We start from the raw sequence: 13009 nt of genomic DNA, 5'->3' as shown, positions 1-13009 counted from the left end.
TGAATTTAAGAGATAGATTTAATATTCAAGCTTGTAGGAACTTCAAATGGACATGGTAGAGCATTTTCTGTCTAGAAGCTCTGTGAAAACAATCTCTTATTTATAGAAAACACAACCTCGTTATTTCTTTTTTCTTTAAGCTTTTTATTTTGTACTGCAGTATAGCTGGTTAGCCATATTGTGATGGTTTCAGGTGAGCATCAAAGGGACTCAGCCGTATATATGTACACGTGTTCATTCTCCACGAACTCCCCTCCCATCCAGGTTGCCACGTGACATTGAGCAGAGTTCCTGCACGACACAGTAGGTCTTTGTTGATGAAAATGGATTCATTATTTCTTGTCTGCATTTTTTAAATCCAAAAAAAGCTCTGAAAATCAAGTTTTTCGAATCTCATGTTGAAACTGCCTTAACTGAACGGAGGTGAGATATCTCGGTCTTTATCCCACTTGGAATGAACGTTCATACATATCTCTGCAGAAATAGTAGTGTGTTTAATTACCAGGTGCTTTTCCAGACCCTGTTGGGGGTATGCAGTATATGCTTTTTTGCTGCTAACACCTTTCAAGTATGTGAAAAAATGTTCAATTCTAAGCCATCTATTTCCAAATGATTTCCTTAAAGGATTGTTATTACTTACCTTATAATTAGATAGTTCTTGTTTTTTCAGAGTTGCTTGAACCCATTGGTCAGAAATCTAAACAATAAGCCACTTTACTAACGTAGGCTAGAATGATTCTCGGAACAATTATTGAGTCCCTAAACCTTGTCACAGAAGGAAATTGCTTTACAAGCCAAATTTATCCTAGATAATGAAATGGTAAGTTGCTCTGCCATTTCCATATTTATTTTATGAAGAGGTTAGTGGCAAAAATGGTCTGTGTCAAAGGTCTCCTCCGAAGCATATTTGATATTACTTAAGACGGGCAGCGGGTGACGGTATCACACTTTGCTGGCCTGGGAGGAGGATTTAGTGGGATCCGTTAATTAATGGCTTTCATTTTACAAATCATTTCTGTTGCTATTACTCATCCTGTAGACATTTATGGAACACCTACTCCAGGCTGGCCCTTGGCTGGGCAAGACGAATGAGATGGAAGTAGTATCCTTAACACGCTCACATAGTAATTCCATCCTCAAAACAACCTGTCGGATAGGCAAGGCAGATATTATTGTTCCCATTAAAGATGGAAAAGTGGAGTCTCCAGGGAGTTAAGTGACTCTCTTAGGGTCACACATCCAGTAAGTGGTAGAACAGGACTTGAATCCAAGGCTGTAATTTAGAATCTACGTATTTTTCCATCGTATTACCGTATATTAAGGACCTGTTGTTCACCATACAAGGTGTATCTTCTCATCCAGACTTTATCTTCGGCTTTCCTTTTAGCTGGCTGCTCAGAATTTGTAGCCACTTTTTATGTGTGGAGAAGGCATTGTGAAATGAATTTTATGGGAGATTGGTCTCCAATTTCTTCTTTTTAATATTTATTAAAATTAAAAAATGTTTTATTTGGCTGCACTGGGTCTTAGTTGCGGCGTGTGAAATCTTTAATTGTGGCATGCGAACTCTTGGTTGCAGCACGTGGGCTCTATTTCCCTTGACGGGATCAAACCTGGGCCCCCTGCCTGCCTTGGGAGTGTGGAGTCTTAGCCACTGGACTACCAGGCAAGTCCCTCTAATTCCTTCTCATGAAAGCCCGAATGCCCAGACTCTCCCTATTCTTCCCCCAGCAGTCCCCTGGCAGTTGGGGCTCAGGAACATCAACCAAACTCAGTCAATAAGATACGCATTCCTCAAAGTAAGACACCGAAGAACAGAGGCTGGGACAGCCTAGAATTCACGCTGGTGAAGCTGGTGCGTTCTGTCCAGCAGCGTCAACTGGTTCTTTGGCTATGATTCCTTTTTCTAAACGTCCCTGATTTCAGACCATTTTCTGGACCTGGTTCTCATCCCTTTGGGTCTGTTCTGTGAGCCATCTGATTTCCTTTCACTTCATTTGTTTGCAAAAGTTAGCCAGCGTCAGTTTCTGTGGTTTTCAAGATAGGACTTTAGAGAACCGTCTTACAGACTACGTAGTGGGAATTGGTCAGATTTTAGACGTATTTTGAAGAGAAACCCGACAGAACGTGTTGAGGCATTGGACGTGGAATGTGAAAGAAAGAAAGGAGTCAAGCACGCCTTCAAAGTTTTCGTTCTGAATAATTGAAAGAATAAAGCTACCATCAAGTCCGGTTCTCTATTACTGCAAATCTCCTCCCCCACCCAAGTGGTGAATTAAAACAACAACCTTTTTTTAAAAAAATATCTCTGTTGAACTGGGCCTCTCGCAGCATAATGGCTGGGTTTTGAGAGGGAGCAGTCCCTGAGGGTGAACGTTCCAGGAGAAGAACCTGGAAGAAACTGCCGGGTCTTTATGACCTAGTCTCAAAACTCACATCGTGTCACTTCCTCCATCGTCTATGCCTAGAGTTATTCATGGACTCATTCATAGAGGAAGGGACGCTGGAGCAACAAAGAATCTGCAGCCGTGTTTTGAAACGTTTATCAAAGAATTCTAAGAAAGGTGGGGAAGATGAGGAGAGGAACAAGGTGAGGGGGCTTATCATGTGTTTAGACACGTTAAGTAGGTGTCTGTTAGGATTCAAGAAGGGATAGTGGGTAGGCAATTGGGTTATGAGTCAGGTGTTCAGGTGAGAAGTTGAGGCTAAAGATAAAAATTTAGGAGTTGTCTGTGTGTACTTGGTATGTAAAGGTTTTGAAGTCAAAGAGCGCCATACCTCCAGCTTTATTGTATTTGCTCGAAATTGCTTTGGCCATTTGGGGTCTTTCATGGTTCTAAATGAATTTTAGGATTGTTTTTTGTATTTCAATAAAAGTGCCATTGATATTTTGATAGGAACTGTGTTGAATCCACAGATCACTTTGGAAAGTGTTGACATTTTAACAGTATTAATTCTTCCAGTGCATGAACATGAGATGTCCTTCCAATTTATTTGTGTCTTTTTCCTTTTGTCATTGTTTTGTTGTTTTCAGTCTACAGGTGTTTCTGTTCTTTTGTTAAGCTTATTCCTAAGCTTTTTCTTATTTTGGATGCTACTATAAGTGGAATTATTTTCATTTCTTTTTCAGGTAGGTTGTTGTTAGTATATAGAAACACAGTTTTTTATATGTTGATTTTACATCTTGTAGCTTTACTGAATTGGCTTATTCCGTAGTTTTTGTAGAGTCTTTACAGTTTCTACATATGGCATCATGTCATCTTTAAACAGGGGTAATTCCACTTCTTTCTTTCTGATTTGAGTGGCTTTTATTTCTTTTTGTTGGACTAGTTTCTCTTGCTAGGACTTCCAGTACTGTGTTGAAAAGGAGAGGTAAGAGTGGGCATCCTTGCCTTGTTCTGGATCTTAGAAGGAAATCTTTTGGTTTTTCATTGTTGAGCATGATGTTTGCTGTGGGCTTTTATTGTATTAAAGTAAGTTTCTTCTATACTTAATTTGTTGAGAGTTTTTTTAAAATTGAAGGATAATTGCTTTACAGAATTTTGTTTTCTGTCAAACCCCTTGTTGAGAGTTTTTAATTGTGAAAAGATGTAAATATCGGGAAATGGTTTTTATGATCCATTGTGATGATTCATGTGATTTTAATCCTTTATCCTGTTAATACGGTATAATGTTGATTGATTTGTATGTATTGAATCATTCTTGTATCACAAAGATACATTTTACTTAGTCATGGTGAATGATATATGCTGTTGTAATGAGTTTGTGGTATTTTTTTGTTTTTTGAGGATCTTTGTATCTGTGTTCAGGAGGGCACTGATCTGTAGTTTTTTTCTCTTGCGATATCTTTTTCTGGCTTTGGTTTCAGACTAACTTCATAGAATTAGTTTGAAACTGTTTATTCTAATTTCAGGAAGCATTTAAGGAAGGTTGGTGTTCTTTATAAATGTTTGGTAAAATTCACCCACGAAGTCATCTGATGCTGGTCTGTTCCTACGTTGGAAGTTTTAAAACCATTCCTTTGGTTTTTTTCATTCGTTATTGGTATGTGCAGAGTCTCTGTTTCTCCTTGACCCAATCTTGGTAGGTTGTGTCTAGACTGTCCAGTTTTTTGGCATAGAATTGTATGTGTTTAGGTTGTCCAATTTATTGGCATATGATTGTTCATAATAGTCTTTTATGAGCCTCTTTATTTCTGTGAGATTAGTTGTAATGTCTCCTCTTTTATTTCTGATTTTATTTATTTGTGTCTTTTCTCTTTTTTTTACCCCCTAGCCTAGTGAAGGGTTTGTTGATTTTATTTTATTTTTCAAAAATTAACTCTTAGTGCTCGCTTCGGCAGCACATATACTAAAATTGGAACGATACAGAGAAGATTAGCATGGCCCCTGCGCAAGGATGACACGCGAATTCGTGAAGCGTTCCATATTTTTATCAATACAGTATACTAACGCATATATATGGAATTTAGAAAGATGGTAATAATAACCCGGTGTACGAGACAGCAAAAGAGACACTGATGTATAGAACAGTCTTATGGACTCTGTGGGAGAGGGAGAGGGTGGGAAGATTTGGGAGAATGACATTGAAACATGTAAAATATCATGTAAGAAACGAGTTGCCAGTCCAGGTTCGATGCACGATACTGGATGCTTGGGGCTAGTGCACTGGGACGACCCAGAGGGATGGTATGGGGAGGGAGGAGGGAGGAGGGTTCAGGATGGGGAACACATGTATACCTGTGGCGGATTCATTTTGATATTTGGCAAAACTAATACAATTATGTGAAGTTTAAAAATAAAATAAAATTTAAAAAAAATCAACTCTTAGTGTTATCAATTAAAAAAAATGTTTATCTGTTCTCTAGCATTTATTTATGCCCTAATATTTGTTAGTTCCTTAGTTATCCATTCTTGGAAATGTTCCTTCTTTCTGCTAATTTTGGGCTTAGTTTCTTCCCTGAGGTGTAAATTGAGATTGTTTATTTGAGATCTTTCTTGTTTTTCAGTGCAAGTATTTATTGCTATCAACTGTACCTTCTGTACTGTTTTTTCTGCATCTCATTAGTTTTGGTATGTTGTATTTTTATTTTCATTTGCCTTGAGATATTTTCTAATTTGATTTCTTCTTAAACCCAATAGCTTTTTAAAAGAATGTGTTGTTTAATTTCCATGTGCTTGTTAATTTTTCCAGTTTCATTGCATTGTAACTGGAAAAGACACTTGGAATTCTCTCAGTATTCTCAAATTTGTTAAGGTTTGTTTCGTGCCCTAACATATGGTATGTTCTGGACAGTGTGTTTCTGTGAAAGAATGAAGGCTAGAAATGTCCTATTTTGCCATCTTGCTGATCTTTTAGAAAAGAAACTGCAGACTTTTCCCCAGAGTGACTGTACAGCTTTGTTTCCCACCAGCAATGTATTGAGTGAGTGAGTTTCTATACATCTTTACCAGCTTAAGTATTGTAAATATTCGTGTAGTGATGTTTCATTATGGTTTTAATTTGGATTTCCTTAGTGGCTAGTGATGTAGAAGATCTTTTCATGTGCTTACGTGCCATCGGTATACACATCAATGAAATGTCTGTTCATATATTTTGCCCATTTTCCAATTGGATTATCTTTTACTGTTGAGTTTTGAGAATTCTTTTTATATCCTAGATAGTTGTTCTTTGTCAGATAGGTGGTTAGTAAATATTTTCTCAGTCTGGACCTTGCCTCTTCACTCTGGTAAGTAGGACCTTTCACAGAGCAAATACAAATTTGGTAAAGTCCAATTTATAAATGTTTCTTTTTGTGTACCATACTTTTGATTTCAAGGCTAAGAATGCTTTGCCTAGCCCTAGATCAGTTGTCTCATATTTAATTTTTCTGAAGTTTTGTAGTTTTACGTCTAACATTTAAGTCCAAGATCCATTTATGTTAATTTTTGCAAATGAGTGAGGGTTAGAGCAAAGTTCTTTTTCTTTTTGTTTATTTGCCTGTGTACACCCAATTAGTTCAGCTTCATTCATTGAAAAGACTATTTTTCCTCCACTGAATTACATTTACGCCTTTGTAAAAAATCAGTTGGGCATAGATATGTGGGTCTGCTTCTGAGTTCTCTATTCTAGTTCATTGAGTTATGTGTCTGTCTCTCCACTGATACTACATAGTCTCAGTTACTGTAACTATATAATAAGTCTGGAAATCAGATAGGCTAATTCCTTCTCCTTTGTCTTTCTTTTTAAAACTATTTTAGATATTTTCATTCTTTTGTCTTTCCATATACATTTTAGGATAATTTTATCTATCTCTATAAGAAATCTTGATGGGATTTTGATAGAAATTGTGTTAGACCTGTGTTAAACCTTGATCCAAAGGAATTAGAAAAAGAATGATAAAGCCTGGAGTCAGCAAAAGGAAGAAAATAATAAAGATCAGAAAGGAAATAAAGAGATTACCCAAAAGAAAATATCAGTGAATCCAAGAGCTGTTTTCTTTGTTAAAGGATGAGCAAAATTGACAAACCTTTAGCCAGGCTTATTAAGAAAAAGAGAGGGAGGACCTAAATATAAAAACTAAGAAATGGAAGAGGATAAATTACAACTGATATCACAGAGGTACAAGAAATCATGAAAATTAGTTATATGCTAACAAATTGGACAACTTAGAAGAAATGGATAAACTTCCAGAAACATACAATCTTCCAAGACTGACTCAAGAAGAAATGGGTAATCTGAATAGATTGATCACTAGTAGTTAAATTTAATCAGCAATAAAAAAATTCCCAGCAAACATTACTCCAAGATTGTATGTATTGGACATTTTCATAAGAGAATTCTACCACAATTATAAAGCAGAGCTAATACCTATCTTTCTCAAGCTATTAAAAAATCTGAAGAGGAGAGACCACTCCCAAATTCTTTCTATGAGGTCACCATTACTTTGATGCCAAAACCAAAGACACTATGAAGAGAAATGTTTTTTACAAGCCAAAATCTCTAATGAATACAGATGCAAAAATGGTCAACAAAATGTTAGCAAGTGAAATTCAACCATATATAAAAAGGATCATACCATGATAAAGAGTGGTTTATTCTAAGAATGCAAGATTCTTTCATTATCGGCAAATCAATGTGGTACACCATGTTAACAAAATGAAGGATAAAAATCACATGATCATCTCAAAAGATACAGGAAAAGCGTTTGACAAAATTCAACATCCATTCATGGTAAAAACTCTTACCAAGTTGTTCCACAGCAAATATATCTCAACATAATAAAGGCCATTTATGACACACCCACAGCAAACATATTTTATATGAAAAGCTGAAAAGATTTTCTCTAAAATCAGGAAGAAGACAAGGATGCCCAGTCTTGCCACTTCTATTTAACACTGTTTTTGGAAGTCCTAGCCAAAGTGAACCAACAGGAGAAAGAAAAGGGAATTAGAAGGGAAGAAAATTAGAAGGGAAGAAATAGAAATAAATTAGAAGGGAAGAAATAGAATTATCACTATTCTCAGATGACATGATCCTGAAGATAGAAAACCCAAAAGTCGCCACCAAAAAACTATTAGCACTAGCAAAGGAATTCAGTAATTAATTAATTACTGAAGATTAATACACAGAAATCTGTTTCTTTCCCATAAACTTATAAACCACCAGCAAGAGAAAGCAAGAAAATGACCCTGTTCTAAATTGTTTCACAAAGAGTGAAACACCCAAGAATAAACTTAACAAGGAAGTGAAAGAGATGTCCTATGAAAACTATGAAATACTGATAAGGGAAATTGAAGGTGATACAAAGAAATGGATAGATATCACATGTTCATGGTTTGGAAGAATTAGTATTGTCAAAAATTCCTATCAACCAAAGCAGTGTACATATTGAATGCAATCCTTATCAAGATACCCATGACATTTTTCACATAACTAGAACTTGACTGAGAGACAGCGTGAGCATGAGAACAAATAACCCTAAGATTTATATGGAACCACAGATGACCCCAAATAGCAAAAACAATCTTGAGAAAAAAGGACGAAGTTTGGAGCAACCACACTTTCTGGCTTCGGACTATACTGCAGAGCTATGGTCATCAAAACAGTATTGTACTGAAACAAAAACGGACACACAGATCAATGGGACAGAATAGAGAGCCTGGAAGCAGACCCGTGCACATATGCTCCACTGCTACATGATTTCCCTGGTAGCTTAGTGGTGAAGAATCCACAATCCGCCTGCAGTGCAGGAGGCAGAGGAGATGCAGGTCTGATCCCGGGGTCAGGAAGATCCCCTGGAGGAGGAAATGGCAACCCACTCCAGTATTCTTGCCTGGGAAATCCAATGGACAGAGGAGCCTGGTGGGCTACAGTCCATGAAAAGAGTCGGACGTGACTGAGCATGCACGCATACACTGAAAGACAAAGAGGGCACGAATATACAGTCGGGAAAAGACAGCTTCTTCAATAAGTGGTGCTGGGAAAACTGGACAGCTAGATATGAAAGAATGAAATTAAAACATTTTCTTATACCATACAAAAATAAACAAAATGGATCAAAGACCTAAATGTAAGCCCAGAAACTATAACACTCCTAAGAGAGAACATAGGCAGAACACTTTTGGACATAGTTTAGGGATATTACTTTTGGATCAGTCTCCTCAGTTAAAGGAAACAAAAGCAAAAATAAACAAATGGGACCTACTTAAAAGCTTTGCAGAGCAGAGAAACCACTGACAAAACAAAAAGACAGCTCCTGAGTGGGAGGAAATATTTGCAAACGACATATCCAATAAGGGTTAAAATGCAAAGTATATGAACAGCTCATACACTGAAATATCAGAAAATTAAAACCCTTAAGCAAAACAATTTGAATGGACAGAAGACCCAAGTAGACATTTTTTTTCCCCCAAAGAAGACATCTAGATGGCCAATAAGCACATGAAAAGATGCTCAGCATTGTTGCTGATTATCAGGGGAATGCAAGTCAGAATCATAAGGATTACAAGTAGATATCCCTTCATGCCTGTTAGGATGGCTATCATCAAATAATCTACAAATAACAAAAGTTGGTGAGGATGTGGAGAAAAGGGAGCCCTAATACAATGCTGATGGGAATGTAAACTGGTGTGGCCGTTATGTAGAGTAGTATCGAAGTTCCTCAAGAAACTAAAACTGTCTCCCGGAGTTTGAGCAAACTCCGGGAGACAGTGAAGGACAGGGCAGCCTGTGGCCCAGTGGTTTCGAGTTTGCCTTCCAGTGGAGGGAAGGCAGGCTCGATCCCTGGTCAGGGAGCTGGGAAGCAGTGTTGCAGTGTATTCAATGGAGACTTTAAAAAAAATGGTCCACCTCAAAAAAATCTTAAAAAAATTAAAAATAGAACTACCATAGTGAAGTGAAGTTCCTCAGTCGTGTCCGATTCTTTGCGACCCCATGGACTGTAGCCTACCAGGCTTCTCTGTCCATGGGATTTTCCAGACAAGAGTATTGGAGTGGATTGCCATTCCTTTAAGACCCAGTAATTCCACTCCTCTGTGTGTGTGTATATGTGTGTGTGTGTGTGTATATATATATATATATATATGGAGAGTAACCCTTATTCAAAAAGATATATGCATCCTCATGTTCATAGAAGCCTTATTTAAAATAGCCAAGATATGGAAGCAACCTAAGAGTCCATCAGAAGATCAGTGAGTAAAGAAGAAGTGGTGAACATATACGTTGAAATATTCCTCAGCCATTAAAACAGAATGAATTTTGCCATTTGCAACAACATGGATGGGCCTGGAGGGTATTGTGCTTAGTGAAATAAGTGAAAGAAAGGTAAACAGTGTGTGTTAATCACATATATGTGGAATCTAAATAAAATGGTGAATATAACAAAACAGAAGCAGACTCACAGAAAACAAACTAGCAGTTACCAGTGGGAAGAGGGATGGGGGAGGCAGAAGATAGGGGTAGGGGACTCAGAGATGCAAGCTACTTAATGTATAAAACAAATAAGCTGTAAGTATATATTGTGCAGGTTTCCCAGGTGGCTCAGTGATAAAGAATCTGCCTGCCAGTGCAGGAAATGCAGTTTCCATCCCTGGGTCAGGAAGATCCCCTGGAGGAGGAAATGGAAACCCACTGCAGTATTCTTCAGAGAAAGCTGGTGGCTACAGTCCAGAGGGTCAAAAAGAATCAGACGTGGCTGAGCGACTCAGCACAGCACAGCAGCATATATTGTACAGCACAGGGAATCGTTGATAATAACTTTAAATGAAATATAATCTATAAAAATATTGAATCACTATGGTGTACACCTGAAGCTAATATAATATTTTAAACCAACCACGCTTTAATTAAAAAATAGGTATCCATCTCAAGATAGTGCAGAAAGACAGGAAATTGTCAAATAAAGGGGAAGGACTAAAACAATACCGGAAGAAATCATTGAGATAGATTTCAAGCTTCACATTCTAGAATATTGGCTACACCAATATATACCTATGTGGGGGCAAGTTTACATTTATTTCTTCAATCAGAAAAATGAAGTCAAGTTATAGCAGTTTGATGGACAGTATAGAAAGACTCTGGCTTAGACTTTTGCATGCCTGGGTTGTAACCAAAGTTCTGCCATTAAACCCCATTAAACCTCTTCATACCTCATTTGTATCTTTTTGTCAAATAGGATTATAATCAAGTTATTTCATATGATTTTATATCTTGCTGTGTTGGAATAAATATAAGACTAGGTAGAGATTTGAGCCTAGAATTATAGGTTCTGGCCCTGCCCCTTTTACCAACTTTATGCCATGAAGTCACTTATCCTCAGTGTCTGTTTTCATGTACAAAATAAGAGAGTTATACTTCCTCCTAGCTTTCTGCATTAGGAAGGAAAATTTTATTATCCCCATCTTACATATGAAGTATGTAGGTTTCAGAAAATCCTAAAGGAAATTAACCCTGAATATTCTTTGGAAGACTTGATGCTGAAGCTGAAGTTCCAATACTTTGGCCAAGAGCCGACTCATTGGAAAAACCCTGATGCTGGAAAAGACTGAAGGCAAAAGTAGAAGGGGGCAGCAGAGGATGAGCTGGTGAGATAGCATCACCAACTCACTGTTCGTGCGAGGACAGAGGAGCCTGGCGTGCTGCAGTCCATGGGGTCACAAAGAGGCAGACGTGACTTAGCAGCTGAAGAACAGCAACGGCAGGTTACAGAAAATCTAAGTCGGTGGTCTAAGGGCTCACGGCTTATTGATCAGGGACAAGACTAGGAATAGTCAATATCTAAACACTTTTAGTTTTTAATATTTATTTATTTGGCTGAGGTGGGTCTGAGTTGCATCATGTAGAATCTAGTTCCCTGACCAGGGATCGAACCTGGGCCCCCCTCTTTGGGAGCTGAGGGTCTTAGCCAGAGAAGTCCCTAAACATTTTAAAATTAATGCAGAATATACTTGACAGAAAAGTGACCATCAACATGGTATGATATGAAGGACTGATGGTTGCTGAACCTTTTGCTCACAATTACTCTCTTCTTGGCTCACCAGGGCATCTGAAATTTCCATCTCTCTTCATTTGTTTAGGTTCAGCCACCAGAGACCTTGTGGGAAAGCGATGCCACACTGAAAAGGCATATATAACCCACCGCCGAGACTGATGCTGAAGCTCCGATAAAGGCTCTGATACGAAGAGCAGACTCAATGGAAAAGACCCCGATGCTGGGAAAGATTGAGGGCAGGAGGCAACGGAGGATGAGACAGTTGGATGGCATCGTGGTCACAATGGACGTGAGTTTGAGCAAACTCCGGGAGACAGTGAAGGACAGGGCAGCCTCACGTGCTGCAGTTCATGGGTTGCAAGAGTCGGACACGACCGAGTGACTGAACAACAACACCACCCGAGACTTTAGCACCGGTACTTCAGTTGCATTGTTCCCCCGCGGAGGGAATGGAGCCTGCCAAGGGCGCTTTCAGGTTCCAAACAAAAGCCAAGTTAAGGCATCACTGCTGGAATCTATGGAAGTCCGTGTCCCAAATGGAGTGGACTTTACAAGTCTTTCAGTGTGATATCAATGTAGTTCATTAATGTGAAGAAACAACATTTTATAATGGGAATGATTTTTAAAATTCTGTGGTATATTTCCTCTGTGAAATGGAAACCTGTTAATCAAACGCCAAATGCAGCTCAGTGTGTTGGGGAGTTCTCACAGAACTATTAGAGTTGTTTCCATGATGCCCAGTGGCTCTGCATGCCTTGGGCTCAGTCCCGTGGAGGGGAGCCAGTGCTGAGCAGAGTGCCTGGCCTGGCCTCTGGGGTGGTCATTTACAGTGGGTGCAGGGGGAGGGGACATTCCAAGTGTCACAAAGGGGGATGGGTTCTAGAAAATAATATTCATTAGGAAGGCACGCAGAGGGCTTCTCAGGTGGCGCTAATGGTAAGGAACCCACCTGCCAATGCAGGAGACGTAGGAGTCGTGGGCTCCATCCCTGGGTTGGGCGATCCCCTGGGGGAGGAGAAGGCAGCCCACTCCATATTCTTACCTGGAGAATTCCGTGGACAGAGTAGCCTGGCAGGCTACAGTCCATGGGGTCACAAAGAGGCAAACACGACTGAAGCGACTGAGCACGTACACACGTGAGCTAAGTCAGGACAGGGAAGAAGGCATATTTAGGAGACAAGATTTGTGATGGTCCTAGCGCGAGAAGGCTAATTCAGAGTGGGGGTACAAATAGATAAAGAGAAGGAGAGGAGGGGTGAAGGCGAAAGTTAGCCTTACTCACAGGAAGGGAATACAGAGTTTAGGGCTGTTTAAAGGTGAGATTAAATGAAATGGATTGGATTGATGGAGTTGGATTGATCATCCTGTTCTGGCATTATGTTTGAATGTTTTTTGAATTCTGATCTGTGTATTTCCTCATAATACATATGCCAGTATTGAAGTGGTTCAGTGACCCAGGGATCTGAGTTCACAGAGTCACTTTAAGGAGACAGAGAGATGGGTTTCTAACCTTGCAACTATTAGGCTGCGTTCAGGTCC

General features: G+C 39.0%; 1 non-coding gene across 1 annotated transcript; it reads left to right on the top strand.

Moving 5' to 3' along the window:
• The first annotated feature begins 4326 nt into the window (after nt 1-4326).
• Nucleotides 4327-4433, top strand: LOC147346338 (U6 spliceosomal RNA). Its single transcript, XR_015154196.1, has one exon. It is a non-coding gene; the product is annotated as a U6 spliceosomal RNA (small nuclear RNA).
• The last annotated feature ends 8576 nt before the right edge of the window (nt 4434-13009 follow it).

This window comes from Bos grunniens, chromosome 24 (genome assembly GCF_055505025.1).
Source record: "Bos grunniens cultivar Pamir isolate PY7600 chromosome 24, Bosgru_T2T1.0, whole genome shotgun sequence".
Classification (NCBI taxonomy): Eukaryota; Metazoa; Chordata; class Mammalia; order Artiodactyla; family Bovidae; genus Bos; species Bos grunniens.
Note: the sequence above shows the minus strand (reverse complement) of the source record. Positions and strands in the feature narration are given on the sequence as shown.